Source organism: Myotis brandtii, unplaced genomic scaffold (assembly GCF_000412655.1).
Source record: "Myotis brandtii unplaced genomic scaffold, ASM41265v1 scaffold123, whole genome shotgun sequence".
NCBI classification, from domain to species: domain Eukaryota; kingdom Metazoa; phylum Chordata; class Mammalia; order Chiroptera; family Vespertilionidae; genus Myotis; species Myotis brandtii.
Window position 1 is genome coordinate 11,788,193 of NW_005354291.1, and position 17,863 is coordinate 11,806,055.

At 41.4% G+C, this 17,863-nt stretch overlaps 1 long non-coding RNA gene across 1 annotated transcript; it reads left to right on the forward strand.

The window, feature by feature from the left end:
* Positions 1-1,544: 1,544 nt before the first annotated feature.
* Positions 1,545-13,256, forward strand: LOC106724884. The gene is made up of 2 exons (XR_001360720.1): positions 1,545-1,718; positions 12,992-13,256. It is a non-coding gene; the product is annotated as an uncharacterized LOC106724884 (long non-coding RNA).
* Positions 13,257-17,863: the final 4,607 nt, after the last annotated feature.

The window sequence follows — 17,863 nt, forward strand, 5'->3', positions numbered from 1 at the left end:
TCACTACTATTGTTTCCATGATAAAGACACGGAACATTCTTCTTTACTTGGCCTTAAATAGCTTTTAAACACTAAAATCTTGGTGGTCACCAGAGGCTAGGGACAGGGTGGGTAGGGGTCAGGGGATAGGGCATAACTGCTTAACGTGTACAGGGGCTTTCTTTAGGGGTGATGAGAATGTTTTGGAATTAGGTAGAGGTGATAACAAGTGAATATACCAAATGCCACTGAATTGTGCACTTTACAATGGCTAATTTTGTGTTCCATGGATTTCACCTTAATTTAAAAAATCTACTGAGAAAGAAAAGCAGACCTTATTTAGTGCTCTGTAGCAGAGAATGCTTAATAATATTTTGATCTGTTGCTCATTAGGGAATAAAATTATAATTAATTAGTGAGAGAGATGGGTTCTTATACTATACATGAATAGTCTAGAAGTTTTCTTGATAAACAACATGTTGGACCATGAGGATTCAGTAATAAAGTAAACTTTATTTATATCGAATTTGGCCTGGGGTCTATTATTTATCTTCAATGGGCCTCTAGGAAGGAAAATAAAGTAGTATTTTGAGCTATATGAAAAAAAAGTGTTTTATTATATCCTTTAACCAATTTGGAAAGTGCTGTTTGCACACAAGACACTAAATATTAAAACTCTTATATAAGTAAACTATATAAAACCTGGAAAGAAGAAGAAAGGCTATAATTATTCAGCAATTTCTAGACTATTTCAGCTTCAGTTTCCTGCCACCTCGTTTTAAGATGGAGGAGAGCTGCACATCGGGGGCTAATTTGCATTGACAACAAGCTGTGCACTACTGGACCCTCTGCAAAAGCCAAGATGATGAATAGGATCATTGCTGCATATTCTTTACTAAGGCTCCTTAATGCATTTAACCTCATTCGGGTATTAGTCTTAATAAGCTTCCCAAACTTTGACTATTATTGTTCCTTAGAGTATTAATAAGAAACAGAGAATTGCAGATTGTGTGCCCATTGAGTAAACAAATTTATATTAGAAATCACCATTAAAACAAATAATTTAGGAAAAGGAAAGTCATGGCGCTGGCTGAGAAATCTTGATATTATCTTCCCAGGATATGAAAAATATCCTTCATTTCTGGTGCATCTTCTCCAAAGCAATGTCTGAGTATATTTGCCCAAACCAAATCACCCCTTTTGCTTCTCTGCATGAACTTGATTTTCCTGGGTTGGGAGGCCTCCCCAGGGCTTAGGATGACCTGCAGGTCTGGCAGGTAGATTGTTACAGGGGTGGACTCTTCACCAGGTGCTCCCTGTTGCACCTGCCATTGATTGTCCACTTGCCCTGTGCACCTCACATCTGCTAGCTTGTTCATTCCTCACAAACAGCAGTCCCGACTTCACAAGCCAGAGAACAGTCCACGCATCCAGAAAGTGGGAGCGAAATTCCAAACTTGGGTCGGCAAAACTCTTAAATTCTTTATTCTCTCTGTGGCACAAACCCCTCTTTGCTGGGAATCTGCAAAAGGAAAGCATCCTTTCTTTTTCCAGACAGACTGGGAGTAGCATGGCGGCTTCCTGTTTTCCCAAGGGTTGGGCGCGCCTGTGCTCACTGACCGTGGAGGACCTGGGAGATGGAAGACGGTGTTGGCCTCCTTCCTGAGAAGAGTGTGTTAGTGAACTTGAAAAGAGAATTAGAGTTATTAACTTGGCTCCCTGACACTTTCTAGGAAAAGGTAAATATTGCTGTTTTTCATATAGAGAAACATTGAGGCAGAAAGAAGTATTTAAGAAGTGTCTCCCAGAGTCAGGGAGGTGGGAGGGGGGTGATGGCAGGAAGCCAGATATGAATTTTTGACTTTCAGATTTCTTACTTTAATTACTACACTATATTTGCAAACATTGACATGTCTCTTAAGCTTTTGGCAAGAAGTTTTAAAACATCAAAATTCAATTCTCTGCCAATTAACAGTCATTTAATTTAGGAGTACCTAACTGAGTTTTCTGATTTTAAGGTACTTCTGGACTAGAAACTCAGATGCCATATTTTAGCCCAAAGCTAATTTTTTATGGGCAAATTATAACCTTTCTAATAGACCTTGAACAGCAGTAACTTTCCTTTGCTGGTATAACTATAATGAGCTTTGATCCTTTGCTTGAGTGTGTTCTATACCTGGACTCGAATCTGTAATGAATCATCAGCTGGAGTCCAAGTTGCCATCTCAGGAGGACAGCTGGGCGAAAAGGTCAGGGGAAATTGGTCTTTGTTTAAAGTGGCTCCAGCAAAAATACCTCATTTAAAATCTGCTGGAGGTTGGCATTTTCTCTTCTTTATATCAGTGCCTGCATTCTGATGAGCAGGGCAGGAGAGAAGCAAAATTGTGTAAATGTAATGAGATCTAAGGAGCTAAGAAACCCCAGAAAGCGAAAGACAATATATTACATTTTAAATACTAGATTGTGTTTTGGATATCGTGGGGATGTTTTTGAACTAGTGTTACTTAATATGACACTTACAGATAAATTTGGATGGTGATGAGTCACATTCAAGTTTAGGGTATATGTGTGTCTATGACTAAGCTTTGTTCAAATGTTTCTACAAGAAAGAAACTGCTTCTGACAGTCAAGCAGGATTCAAGGTTTCCAAAGATGAAAACAACCTAAATGTTTACTGCAAACCTTCCTAGTTTTATTGTAGTGATTGGAGAGATAAAATGATTACATTTAAATGGAGCTCCTGACACAGTGTCTTACAGGTAGTTGAGGCCATACATCTGTTTGTTGAATGAATGTATGAATATATGAATACATAATAAAGTGTGACAGGACCAACCAAGTTTCTTCTGTATCACATTGACTTTTAAAAGGGGTTTTTAAGTTGAATCCAAAGGCACTCTCAAGGTCAATATGACTATACTACAGAAATAATCCTTGGGCAAAATAAGTTCTCTCTGTAAGAATTCCTGCAGGGAAAATCAGTGTTGGTGTCCTCAGAGTTTGGTTGGCAGAACCACTAAGGCCTTCTGAGAGTAAAGACAACCTGCTCCTTAGCCTCTAGTGGGACACGTGTGGGTAGTCTCCCTACTTCCAGGTATGACCCTATGACTGGAAAGGAGAAACCCCCTACAAGAAAAAGTATTTTCATACAAAGATGCATCCAAATGCTAGGAATCTTCTTACAAGGATTTCCTATGGATTCAAGAAGGTGTAGACGCTCTGGGTTTCCTCTATGACTGAGTCACTGTGAGGAGATTCACAGCTCCCTGAAAAGACCCCGCGTCCCTAAAACTGAATATGTGAGGAAGAATAGAAACCACACCATGGGCTTTGAAATCAGAGTTTAAATAAAAACACAATCCTTAGCTACAACTCTTACTTGATTTATTTGAGACTTAATTTTTTTTATGTGTAAAATGAAGGAAATAAAACCTACTCTTTGGAATGGTGTAATAATATATGTAAAATTATTAGTATAATACATTCTCTTAGGATTTGCTTGATAAACAGTAACTATTAATAATACTAAACAGATGCACATCCTACCTTGAAATGTTCATTACCTGCCTCTACCTCTTTAAACAGTCACACCATTTTATTGTGTATCTACTATAAGCCATAGTATGCTAGGTATCACACAAAAAGTGTTGACTAAGTAGCATGGCTCCTGTTCTTATGGAGTTTACAATGTAGGAGGAGAGGGACATCAAACCAGTAATCCTTAGGCAGAAAAAAACAGAAAATGTGAAATGAGCATTGATTATCCAATAATCCGAGCTTTATTATTTTAAGCTGTTTTTAAGCCTCCCCCCCCCCTTTTTTTTTTATCCAGTCTCTTTCCGTGGACTCTAGAGAAATTCAGAAGAAATGTAGTACTATCCATTTCCCTAATCTTAATAATTTTAAAGGCTTGAAAAAAGCTTAAAATGGGCAATTCAATATAGTAATCAGTATTCTTATTGCATATAGTTGTTCCACTTCACAGCCATTTTTTAAATCCCCGAAGACACCCTTTTTTTTTAACTGTTTAGTATCATAATTCAGCTCAACTTATAGTAAATTAGATGTTAAGTAATCCTTTTTTGTTTCTTCACAATGTCTGACCTGGGATAGATTATTTATTAAGAGAATGCAATCAACGTCTGGTGTCAATTTTTCCATGTGTCATAGAGTTTCTTTATTGGTTTTGCTAGTCAATGTGACTTGCAGGTATAGCTGATGAATGGATCCAGAAATAGAATGTAACATCTGTGATCAATCCAAATCTTCCAACATCCTGATCTGTTTATCAGAAACCTAAGCTGTTAAGAAGAAAGCAACAAAGAAGAAAGAAAAATCCAAAAAGACAATCATTTATTATAAGTTTGAAAATAAATAGCCTCATGTGTGTATTTGTGTGTGTGTATGTATAGAACAAATTTTTAAAAATTAGAGTTAGGTGAATGTTGATTGGGGGTGACTAACCTTCTAGATTTGCTCAGGAACAGGTAGTTTCCTGGACCATGGGACTTTCAGTGCCACAACAAGGACAATCTTAGGCAAATCTGGCTGACTGGCCAGGCTAATGAGTCCTTAATCATAGAGATCTATCTAGTGGCCTGTGGTCTGGACCTTGGAGCTGCCACACATCACAAGAAGTTGCAAATTTTGGTTCATAAATTTAGCCAATATGGTGTCTAATTAAAACAAATTGTTGCATTTAAAAACACAGAGATTACAAAACTGAACATGTCCAACTCTTTTGATAATACTCTTGATACTGCTGCATAATCTAGAAATGTTGGATATTGCCACGTGGCATCTATGCTTTAGGGTGAGAAATATAGTATCCAGTATGTCACAATCTGTATCACTCCCTATTGTCTTAACTGTTACTGAGTTCAATTTTCAGTTGCCATTTATCATCTTGTGCTGTTGCTTTCCTTATAACTGAGAAACATGAATTTTTTATATGTCTCCAGAAAAAGTAAGGAAATGAAATATGCACTGAGAAGGTTATACATTTCAAGAGAATGTGAGAGAGTGCATTATTCTTTGAGCTGACCTCCTTCTCACATTTGCATTACCTGCCTGACCTCTGCAGGTCCCCATTTGTGGTTTCTACTCCAAGGAAGAGATGTTCAGTGGACAAAATAATTATCCTGATTAGTCTTTTATAGAAATTGTCTTACTTAATAGAGAACTTAAGATGCTTCTTCTCATATATACAGCCATTTAAATATGTTTTCAAGGGATATTTATTGACATGAAAACTATTCATTTAATTAAATTACTAAAAGATAGATACACTATTGCACTTATGGAGTCTACATATACCTGTATGTTATGTTATGATACCAGTTAGGTAAGAAATATGTTACATATGAAAAAAAAAGAAAACACACCAGATATATTTTTTTTAATTTTATTAAATCTATTGGGGTGACATTGGTTAACAAGATTATATAGGTTTTAAATGTAAAATTCTATGATATATCATCTGTACATTGCATTGTGTGTTCACCACCCAAAGTCAGTATGCAACCACTATACTATTGGAAACACACCAAATATTAACACTCCAAAAGGGAAGAATCTCCTTGCCATACCTATTTACATACTGACCTCAGACACACAAACCCTGCTGTGCATCCTATAAATAAAAGGTCAAACTCTCCAAAGGTCTTTGTTAAACTTCCCATTGTTATGTTGTCCTCATTCAGAAACTTTAAAAGATGAAAACTCCAAATTTATAGATCAGGATTTGGTAAAAACAAACAAACAAACAAAAAACAAACAAAAACATTTCTTGTAAAGAGCTACAGAGTAAATATTTTTTGTTTCACAGGCCATGTGATCTCTGACCCAACTTCACAGATCTGTTATACTGAGAAGACCACTAAAGGCAATAACACAGAAGCAAATGAGGGTGGGTAGGCACCAATAACACTTCTTATGAACACTAGCATTTTATTTTCATATAATTTTGATGTTCACAAAATATTTCTTTAAAATCTTTCCCAACACTTAAAAAAAAGGTAAAAGCCATTTTTTGGCTCAAAAAAAGCCTGTATGTGCACAAATAGGTCGTGGGCCTGATTTGAACCTCTGGCTCGAGTGTGCCGATTGCTGTTACAGATCGTTGGTGTTTCCACCCATTTAGGCTGAAGGCTCATGGATCCTGACAAGCCTTAGAGGTAACCTCTGAGGTGACAGTGTATTATTATGATCTCTTCTATGGAAACAAATACTATTACATAAAGATGATGCAACCACAAAGCCGGATGGTGACTGCATTTAGGTTATATACTAAGTGTCCACGGAGGGAGGGAGGTGTGGACCCACATTTGGCAAGCAAAGTGGCATGTTCACAACTGACTCACCCCAATACTGTCCCACTTAGTGGTTACATTTGCGAGAGTACACACTAAACTCACTTCCAGGAAACATTCTAATGCGGACAGGGTAGCAGCATGATGCCCCTGGATATCGAGTCATTGACTGATGGTTTGTATGCACTGGGAAATTGATGGAGCTGCTTTAATTTTCACCAGCTATAAAATTTTTTCATAAAGGGCAGGGAGAGAAATTACGGGTTCAGGGAGCGACAGAAAAAAATGTTCTCAGCTTTGCTCCTAGGGAAGGAGTTGCTGGGCTTTAAAGATGCAAAAAACTAGGATTGCTTATGTTTAGAAACAAAGTTTCTATTATGCTTATTTGTGAGGAAAAGACCCTCCTGGACTTCGCTTCACCGCTTCCAATGTTTCTGAGTGGAGCCCTGCATCTGTTATGGTGTGGATGTCTGAGCTCCTCCCCGGAGCTACTACTCAGTCAGAAGGATACTTTCCAACACGTGATTATTCTGCCCAGGAAAAACCTCTGGTTTCTATGAGTCTCCTACTGCCCTGGAATAAAGTGTCCTTCAGGTCCAGAGCTTCGCTTCCTGTCCATATTTGGGGGGGCAAAGAACTCTCTTGAGAGGCCGAGAACCCCAAGGCCTGAAGGTGCAGTGGTCGCTCTGTGCTCCTGCCGCCTCCTGGCACTGCAGGAGGAGACGCTGCTGTGGGTTCCCTCACTGCCACATTCTCTGCTTCCCACCTCATTGCTCATGAAGCCACAGCCCATGCCCACCGTGCCCACTCCCCGTCCTCTCTGCTCTCTCTCTCCCTGCCCTTCAATAAATGTCAGCTTTCCCAGATGTCAGACAGATGTTGCTTTTGTTCTCAGCCCGGCAACAGTGAGGCCATGCCAGGAGCCTGGCTAACTCCTGGGAACCAAGCAAGGAGAAAATACAGAGAACACAGAGTGATACCTCAACAAGGTATCCCGCCACACGCTGAGGCCTGACAACCACAGGAATGCGCACATTAGTTAGTGTGAAAAGTGATGCACTGAGTCAGAAAGCCTGCTGGCCAGCAAGTGGCTGGCGTGGAGGGGTGGTGCTCAGGTCCTGCCTGGAGATCACTGCACTCACCCCCTCCCCACAGCCAAAAGTTCCTGTTGTCACCGGAAGAAACAGCTGCACTGTGGCTCTGAAGCAGGAGGGATGTAGAAAGCCCTGGGCAGACACTCAGGTCCAAGGCATCGAGTCACTCCCCAAGCTTCCCTAGTCCTGATCTTGAGTCCAGTGTGGATAATGGGGCTTCGGGCTATTTCAGGCTGAAGGCGGAACGAGGCTGCCGAGAGCCCCAGTTCTCACAAGGGCCCTGCTTATTTTCAGTCAGGCCCCTGCTTTCTAATTCACTTTGCCCTCAGCCCCTGTGATATTGGGGTGCTGCCTCGGTGGTACTTTGATTGCCTGTGGGAAATGGATCCTGCTCTGAACTGATTCCACTCCCTATTGACAGCATTTCTCAAGCAAGCCTCCTTGTTTTTTTAATTCACCTGCTCCTCAAGTCTTTACTGCTGGTTGGGCCACCAGCTTACCTAGACTCCTGCCCGCTGGCTTTTGCTTACTCCTAGTAACGACCCAGGTCCAGTGACTCCGAAACTTGAGTGTACATCAGAATCTCTTGGAGGTCCTGCTAAAACACAGATTGCTGGGCTCCAACTCTGCTTTTCTGGTTCTTCAGGCCTGGGGTGGGGGCCAGGGAGTCTGCATTTCTAACTTGTTCCCAGGCGATGCTGAGACCAGCATGTTGAGAACCACCACAAGCCCACTAACCGATGGTTAGAATACATGTTCCTCCCCCAGAAGCCTGGGCCGATTACATCCCCCAGGAAGCCAACCTGATCCATGGTACCAGGGCTTCTGATTTTTCCAGGTTCTGTTTCAGCGTATGAGGTCGTGTCTAGCCTGATGAAAGTGGTTTTTATATAATGGACATTTGACTGAATTCATTCACGCATTTCACTTCCAAACCACTTTGTAGTGATAGATACAGAATCACCTTTTTACAGGTTATTTCCCCTTCAGAGCAAGAAACAGGGCCACCCGACACACTGTCCAAAGCTGACCCTGATTACAGAGTCTGTGAACATCACCCCATCTGCTGAGCCTCTAAGTGTGTAACCAGGCGCTCACACGACTGTCATTCAGGGTCCTGGTGGAAAAGAGGCTCCGCAGTCCCACCGGGGATTTCAGGAGAGTTCAATCAAGTGTGGCCAGGGCCTGAGGGAACCACACAGGATGGTGTAGAGCCCGGTGCTAGAAAGAGTGGGACCCCAGGGCGGGAACCCACAGAGTGAAGCTGCTTGGAGAAGGCTGCCCCATGGGAGCTGTGGGCTTCAGTGTGAGAAGTGGCAAATCCACAGCAACCTGGTGAGTGGAAGCTGCAGAAGTAATGCTTGAATCTCCCTCTCCTCCCACCCCTGGCTTCCACTGCTGCCTCCACGGGCACAACTCACAGGGAGTTAGGCAGCTCCTCTTGACTGCAGTTGATTCATTGCTACTTAGGAGTATGTGCCCTCAACTTCCCCACCTAGTGTCTCTTATAGAGCTAGGATCTGAAATGTAAAATTTTATTTTTGACCATCTATACTAAAAAAAGGGTAATATGCTAATTAGACTGGACGTCTTCTGGATGTCCTTCCAGACAAAGCCATGGTGGCAGGGCCAAGGCAGAGGTGGTTAGGGGGGATTAGGCCGGCAAGGGAGAGCAGTTAGGGTGATCAGGCCGGCAGGGGAGAGCAGTTAGGCAGTAAGGGTGATCAGGCTGGCAGGGGTGAGCAGTTAGGGGTGATCAGGCAGGCAGGCAGGTGAGTGGTTAGGAGCTAGTGGTCCTGGATTGTCAGAGGGATGTCCAACTGCCAGTTTAGGCCCTACCCTTGCGGAATCGGGCCTAAACTGGCAGTCGGACATCCCCCGAGGGGTCCCAGATTGAAGAGGGTGCAGGCTGGGCTGAGGAACGCCCCCTCTCATGCACAAATTTTGTGCACCCGGCCTCTAGTTAAAAAATAATGTAGTAAATAAAACATGTTTAAAATAAAAATAGCAAAATTCAAAACACTGACAGAAATAGACACTAGATGAAATGAATCTAATATTGTCTGTCCCCTTAGGTCCAAGTCAGATAATCTAAGAATAGAAATCCATTATTCTAAACATAAAGAGACTCTTTGTGTGAACTATCTCTAGTCTTAAAATGTAAAATTATCTTCCAGGATTGAGGCTGAGGAGGGGTGTGGGGCTAAATATGAAGAACACCATTCTTGGAAGCTAACTTTACTCAGGGATATTTGCTCTGATACAATCTTTGACCTTTTGCCCCCTTTATAAAGAGCAGAGGTACCACTTACATATTTGCTCTTAATATATGTTTCAAATTCAGACTGGAAAGCAGACGCCCCTTGCCACCCATTTGCTTAAGTCTGGCAAAAATAGCTCGCTTTTCCATCGCCAGTTGCACACACCACCTATTAATGATTTCTCATAGTGTTCTGTAGCAGAGAGAAAGCAGACACCTACATGATCACTACGTGTCAGGGCTCTGCAGTGCCCTTAACTTCCCCGTACCTGCTGCCACCTGCTCTCTCCCTTCTTTCGAAGGTTTGTATTTTCTGTTATGCTGCCTGTGTAACCTTTAGCTTCACCTTGCAAGTTGCCTGGGGAGGTTGCTGCTGAGGAGGGAAAGCAGATGGATACAGCTTGTCATGACCCCATTTTCACCCAGCCCCAACTTTTGCAGAGCCTTGGAGAAGACTGGGGCCCTGATGAAATCAGAAACATCAGTGCTGGTCTTGGCTCAGCCACTAGCCCACTGGGAAAGGAGGCATTCTTGGGGCAGAGTCCCTTATTTATGAAATATGGGCATCTGCCCCAATTTTAGGTTGTCCTTTCCAGTTCTGAGGAAAGCAGATTACTCACCAGATGAAATCTTATGTATGATGTCCTCAAAGCCAGTTGCTCTCATCTCAAAGACTAGACCAGACAGTGGGAAGTTCAGGATTTCTTGTCAGTAAACTCTCTCCCTTTCCTACTGTGCCTGACTGGGTATGCTGTCTTATCGCATCCTCTGCAGAGGGGACCCAGCCTCAGCTTCTTGCTTAGCCTCTATGAGCAAAGCCTCTCCTTTGAGTAAGTATTCAGTCCTGTGGAGGTGTTGGTGTTCCTAGAAATACCATGTATTAAGCACTGACATGATGACCTCATTGGATGTCACTTGAAGAGCTAGGAATTATTGTTTTCATTTTGAAAATGTGAACACAGAGGCTGAGATAGTTTAAAGGCATAAATTTGAACTCCTCTAAAAGATAGAGCTGAAATTTGAACTCCTCTAAAAGTATTATCTGCCACTTTAGGGTGATGGAAAAGGCATTTTAAAAGCTTCTCTCTTAGTCACTTCTCTCTTTTTCTTAGATTCTGTCCACACCAAAAAAGTCTACACCACTGGATCTTTGAGCACACAGAGGACTGTAGTGTGATAAGCTTCTCTCTGAGGCCTGTGAATCTATGGCCACAGGGACCCTGGATGATGGGGAAAAGAAAGGGAGAAATAGCAGAGGGGGAGTTAGAAATTCCAAATGGTTGTGGAATCTGCGGTAGAAAGGGGAGGAAAGAGAAATCTCCAACAGTGGAAAGCAAGTGTTATGCCCACCAGAGTGGCATCTTTCCCCTGGGTACTAATCAGATGCAATTTATTATCAACATAAGTAGTTTGAAGTACATGTTTGATTTTTCATGTGGTAATTCTTTAGTTCTTATTTGGGGATCAGATTTATAGCATTTGTTCTTTTTAAAAAATATACTTTTATTGACATAGAGAGGAAGGAAGAGGGAGAAAGAGAAACACCACTGATGACAGAGAATCATTAATTGGCTGCTTCCTGCACACTCCACACTGGGGATGGAGTTCCTAACCCGGGCATGTGCTCTAACCGGAAATACGGGAATCGAACTGTGATCTCCTGGGTCATAGGCTGATGCTCAACCAAGGAGCCATACCGGCGGGCAGGACTTGTTCTTTTGTATTCTTATGGGAAAAAAGCATGGGGATGAAGAGTATTACCACACAGAACTGAGTTTATAACAGTGGAGTTTTGGACAACAGCCCAAGATACATATTGAAGATAATTTGGGCAAGGGTGTTTTCCTGGAATCATTCATCCTGTTGCCTACTTTCTATGTGGTCACTCATTCAAGATCACTTGGATTAAAGAAGTAATCTAATTTGGTCAGTAAAAAAGCTGAAATCAGAAGGCCAAACTTCTTTGCAGCAGAGATTTTATTAAAGAGTTAGTCTTTTTTTCACAAGAGTTGTCATCAGTACAGTGTGGGTTAAGAGTGAGTCACACTCGAACCCTGCCTTCCTATTTCCCAACTGCCCTTGACAACTGGCCTCTGCCTCAGTTGTCTCAGGTGTAGGGGCACCACTTATATGCTAGAGCGTGATTATGAGTGTTCACTGGAGTAATGTGTTTCCACCACTTAGGACAGCGTCTGACAAATGGTAAATGTGTTGTGTGTGTGTTTATATGTATTATATTTACATATGTATGTAAACATGTAATCAAACATTAATTTGGAACCACCTAGGGAATGCTGCACAAGAACAATATGTGTTTTGTTTTGTTTTTTTAATGCATGTGAAAAATGTTACAAAGCAAGGCATCTGGGGACACTTCTATTTACACTTCTATTTACATCTGTGGTTCAATAGGATTTTGGTTGTTTTTTTTTTTTGCCTTTTACTGACATGTTGTAATGCTGTGATGTGGTGAAAGCATCTCTATTCAGAGCTCCCACAGCCTGGTGTGTTTATGCAGATTGGCTAGAACGGCCGCACCTCAAAAGAGGGACCCAAGGAGGTATGCAGTGATTGTTCTATCCTCCTTCCCCATTCATTTCCTCTGCAAGGTCCCTTACTTGCCTTGATGGAGCCTAAGTTGGACTGAATGGAATTCCTTAATTGGGACTAATTGGATACGGAGTGTTGTTCTGACCTAGAAAACACATTGTTGATGATTCTGATATTTGTCACCAAAAGACACCCAGGAAGAGATTGCAAATCTCTGAGGACTCACAAGTGCATTTTTTTTTTGTTTGTGATTCGGTAGTAAAAAAAATAAAAGGAGAAAGGAATCAAATTCATTAGCCAAGAAATCACCTTTAGGTCTCGATGACCCTCTGAGCTTGAATTTCCACATCTGAAAAGGGGGGTGGTAACACCTATTTCAGAGGATTGTAAAGGATAAATCAAATAACACGAATAAAGAATTTAGCATAAGGCCTGGCACATAGGCTTCAATCAATACATGTTGGAGGAACAGCTCCAGAATGAATGACTGTACCATGCTAATTTCACCATTTGAGGATAGCACATGAAAATGAACCTAAATAACACTGACTTTAGGACAAGACTTCTGACTGACCTTTTGTTCTCTTCAGAAATAAGGCAATGTTGCTTTGTTTGTCCTTCTCAATACTTACGAGATTGCTGTATTTTTTAACAAGAATCCAGAGGTTCATGACCCCATACACTGCAACGATGTTGCAAATAGTGAGGATCCGCAGGCCAGGCCATAACAGCTCATTTAAGATAATAGTTGAATTGACATAGAGCTAATGGGTTGTTCTACTCCACGCCTCCTACAGATACCACGCTCAAGGCTCAGAAGTATATTCTGTGTCTTTCCTGCTCAGAGATTTATGTTTCTCCTTCACTTTCAGGATGAGCCCGATTCTGCCTGGTGTAAGAATCTAAACTCCATCTCATGTCCCACCACTCTGTCCACTAAGACCACTGCACTTCCTGCCTTCAGCCATCCTCAGACTGGATTTTCATCATTAGCAGGAATAACTTGCAGAAGTGTTAAGAGGTTCAGTCCTTGAGATGATTAAACTGCCTTTTTTCTTCTTCTTGGATCAGGCTCTGCTCTTCACAGTAATAGTTACATAGATCTCACAGTGGTATCTTAGTGTGTCTTTCCTGGAACTGCAAATAAATGGACGTGAGAAAGATGCAGGAGAGTTAGCCTTCACATCACCTAGGTCATCTCGTTAAAAAGCGGATGTGTAGAGCATCCACTCTTTCTTCTGCATTTATCTTTGCATACATCTATCAGGTCTGTCCCTGACACTAAACTGTAAAGTCCTGAGAAACAGGGATTTTTGTATCTCCCAGTGCATGTGGTATGGCACTTGGCCAAGGGGTGGGGGAGGTGTTCAATAGGTATATTTTTTATACGTCAGATACTCGTATGTACTTTTAATTTATCTTGTTCTACATAAATTGAAGGGGCCAGGAAAGAAGAACAATAGTGTAATGTGGACATATGGTCTTCCTATCTAATAAAATCCAGAAGAGATCAAAATACATCCCCTATGGAAAAACAATATGGAGGTTTTTTCCTCAAAAAACTAAACAGACCTATTATATGGCCCAGAAGTTCCACTTGTTAGGAATTTATCTGAAGAAATCCAAAACAATGATTTAAAAGAATATATGCAACCTTATGTTCATTGGAGTATTATATACAACAGCCAAGATATGGAAGCGATCTAAGTATCCGTTGATAGATGAATGGATAAAGAAATTGTAGTACCTATATACAATATGATATTACTCAGCCATAAAATAATGAAATTTTACCATTTGTGACAACATGGATTGACCTAGAAGGTATTATGCTAAGGGAAATAAGTTAGACCAAGAAAGACAAATACGATAAGATCTCACTTATATGAGGAATATAAAAAACAAGATGAACAAGTAAAACAGAAACAAGCTCATAGATACAAAGAACAAATTGATGGTCACTAGGAAGGAGGGGGTGGGGGATTTGAGAAAAAGGTGAAGGGTTAAAGAAGTACAAATTGGCAGTTACAAAGTAATCATGGGGATACAAAGGATAGCATAGGGAATAGAGTCAATAATCTATCTATATATATAAAAGGCTAAGCAACCGGCTGACCAGTTGACCTGCTGGTAGGTATGATGCACACTGACCATCAGGGGGCAGATGCTCAACGCAGGAGCTCAACGCAGGAGCCAAGCGACAGCAACTTTGCAGAGTGCCCTCTCACACTCTGGGACCCCTTGGAGGATGTTGGTTTAGGCCTGATTCCCGCAGACCAGACCAAGGGACCCCACCTGCTAGAGGGACCCCCACTCACTCTGCAGACACCCTTTGAGCCCCAGTGCCACCCCAGGTGCGGCTGGCTGGGGAGGGACCGTGGGAGGTTGGCTCCAGGGTGTGTCCAGCCTGTCTCTCCCAGTCCCAGCCTGCCATCCACCTTCTAATTAATTTCCTTTTAATGTGCACGAATCCGTGTACTGGGCCTCTAGTATTGTAATAACTATGTATGATGTCAGGTGGGTACTAGATTTATGAGGGAATCACTTCATAAGTTATAAAAATGTGTAGTCACTATGCTCTTCACTTGAGATTAATATAATACTCTATGCCACTGAGATTGAAAATAAATTTACAAAAGTAAAGAGAACCAAGTAAATTTAATTTTAGCAATATACTTCATTTAGCCCAATATATTGAAAATATTATCATTTCAAAATGTGTTTAATATATCAAAATTATTGAGGTAGTTTACATTCTCTTTTTTATGCTAAATCCTTGAAATACTGTGTGTTTTATACTTAGAATGTGTCTTAAATCAAGACTAGCCACATTTTAAGCCCTCAATAGCCATCTATGGCCAGTGGCTACCACATTGGGGAGTGCAGGTTGACTATTGTCAATGCTGAGTACCACATCCTGTATGATAAGTATATTGGCTTGATATATATATATATATACTAATTTAAGAGTAGTAAAAAAATGTTTCCTGTCTTTGTGTGCAGCAGTGGCAAATATTGTTCTAATCTGTGAGTCCCTCCACAACCACCAAGTCCACTCCTAATATTTGTGGGGTTTGAAGCAAGATATGAAGACCTATGCATCATAGATCTAAATATATAAAGGCTATAAATCATATTAACAAACCAGAAAATGAAACACATCCTAGTCCCTGATCTTGATTAATGTATCCTCTTAAGGACCTGGAAGCTCAGGTTCAAGAACTCCTGGGCTGCTCAGATAACCAAGCAGAAGATCGCAGGTCAGGTAAGTCTGGCCTCGGCTGCAGCCTCCAGCCCCACACTTCACCCCTTTCTCTTACCACCTCCCAGCTCCCTTCCACACCATGTAGGCCTTGCACACTCACACATGGGCATACGCATCTACATATACAGTATAGCTCTGGTCATATCACCACAGACAGTGCTCTGGGCCATCTTTCAGGCTTAGGAGTGTGCATAACTGTGACACCATCCATCTTCATGAGGAAGGATTCAGGAAGGAGGCCAGCTCAGTCCCTGCTAATGGGCTCAGAGCTATTTGGACAGGGAATTTTGAGGTGGAAGGATGTACAGGTTTCAGGTAGGCACATTTAGGCCCTCTGTACTATGAGGCCTGTGAGGAAGGGCACAGGCAAGGGAAGACCAGAGAAGAGCCCTTTAAAATACAGGTCCAGGGCCAGAACCTAAAGGGGCTACAGGAACCATAGATTGGAACATAAATTGGTACAAGGAGAAGCAGGAAAATGGCACTCCTGGGAACCGATATTTTGTTATGCTTCTAAGAGGAAGATCCATGGCAAGTATATTGGCTTTCTAAAATTGCCATAATAAAGTACCACAGGCTGGGTGGCTTAAACAACAGAAATATATTTTCTCATAGTTCTGGAGGATAGAACTCCAAGATTACAGTATTGACACTGTTAGTTCCTCCTAAGGCCCCTCTCATTGGCTTTTAGATGGCTGTCTTCTTCCTGTGTCTTCACATGATCGTGTGTGTGTGTGTGTGTGTGTGTGTGTGTGTGTGTGTGTGTCCAAATTTCCTCTTCTTATAAGGACAACAGTTGTATTGGATTGGGGCCCACCCATAACTCCATTTTTTTAAAGACACTCATTCATAATTTATTAGATAAAGGTCAGTTGCATTTTAAGATGCATTTATTTAAATTGTAGCATTAGTTGTAAATTGGGATCTTTTTCTAAATAAATTGTCATTAATTTTTTAAACAAAATATATTACTCTACACCCTAACAAAAGACAAAATTCAAAGACTTACAGATACACTCCATCCTAAACTCCTCTCACATACACAAATATTAGTCATAACCCCACTTTAATTTAATTATGTCTTTAAAGACTTTGTCTCCAAATACAGCAACATTCTAGGCATCGGAGGCGAGTTGTTCACCATATTGATTTTAGAAGGGGCACATTTCAGCCCACAACAGCTAACTAGTTCATTAGTCTGTCCTTTCACCTACTAGTAAATACCTTCTCACTTAAATTCCTCGGCAATGTGAAGGAAGCTGTGTTTTTCTCTTAGATAGGCGATGACACAACTGTCATCTTTAGTGGCCTTCAGATCCTGCCTTTTGTTTGGGCAAAAGAGATGTGGAGAGGAGATATGGAGAAGTGTTTCCCTGGGGCTTGAACAGTGTTAGTCATGTGAGTGGATGTTTGGGATTGCAGGTTGACTATTGCCAATGCTGAACACCACATCCTGTGTGATAGTCACTGTGTCCTTCCACAAGCTTCTGTGTTTGTGAGAGGCATGTGCTCTAGAGCACAGCACCCAGGGGAAGGGTCCCTCCTGTCTAAATCTCCAGGAAGTATTTCGAAGAGTGATGAGGGTTTTCCTTATAGCTGTGCAAGATGGCATAGAGAGATAGAGGGTAGGGGAAAATTTCATAAATAATGGCAGGAGGCAAAACCTATCAGATTTGTAGAAGGGAGGGAGAAAGAGGAAGGAGTTAAGAATAATTCCCTGGGGTCTGTCCTGGGTGATTAGGTGAATAGTAATATTGCTAACTAAGAGAGATTTTATTTTAGGGGAAAAGAGAAGTTGGTTTTGGGGCACACAAATTCCAAAGGTAAATGCTATCGATCACAAGTACTCAAGCTCATGTTTCTGTGATGTATACTCTGAGTCTTCTCTGGTTTCCTTAGGAGGACTCCCCGTGTCACAGGAAACTTAAAGAAAATAAATCTGTGACCTTTTCCTCTCGTGTGAGTTGAATTCTCAGGCCCTTTTGGGCCACAAACCCTAAGAAGATGGAGGCAAGGGTCTACCTCCTGACATCTTCTTTTCTGGCATCTTTGCATTCCACCTCCTTTCTTGGCTTCATTCTTCAGCATACTCATGTGCTTTCAGCTATCACCTCAAGAAACTGTGAACGTGGATGGTGTCTTTCAAAAGTAAATAATTACAATAAAAAAGTAAGTAGACAATGCCCTTTCTACAATAATTATGTCAGCCAGCTGAAGTTGGTTTATAAGTTATGGTTGTTGTTGGTGTGCTAATTAATAATTTACATACATCAATTGAAATGTGAATCACCCAAGTTTATTAACAACAGTATAGTCATGAAAAAATGGAGAAAGAGCCTGGCTGATGTGGCTCAGTGGTTGAGCATTGACCTATAAACCAGGAGGTCACAGTTTAATTCCCCGT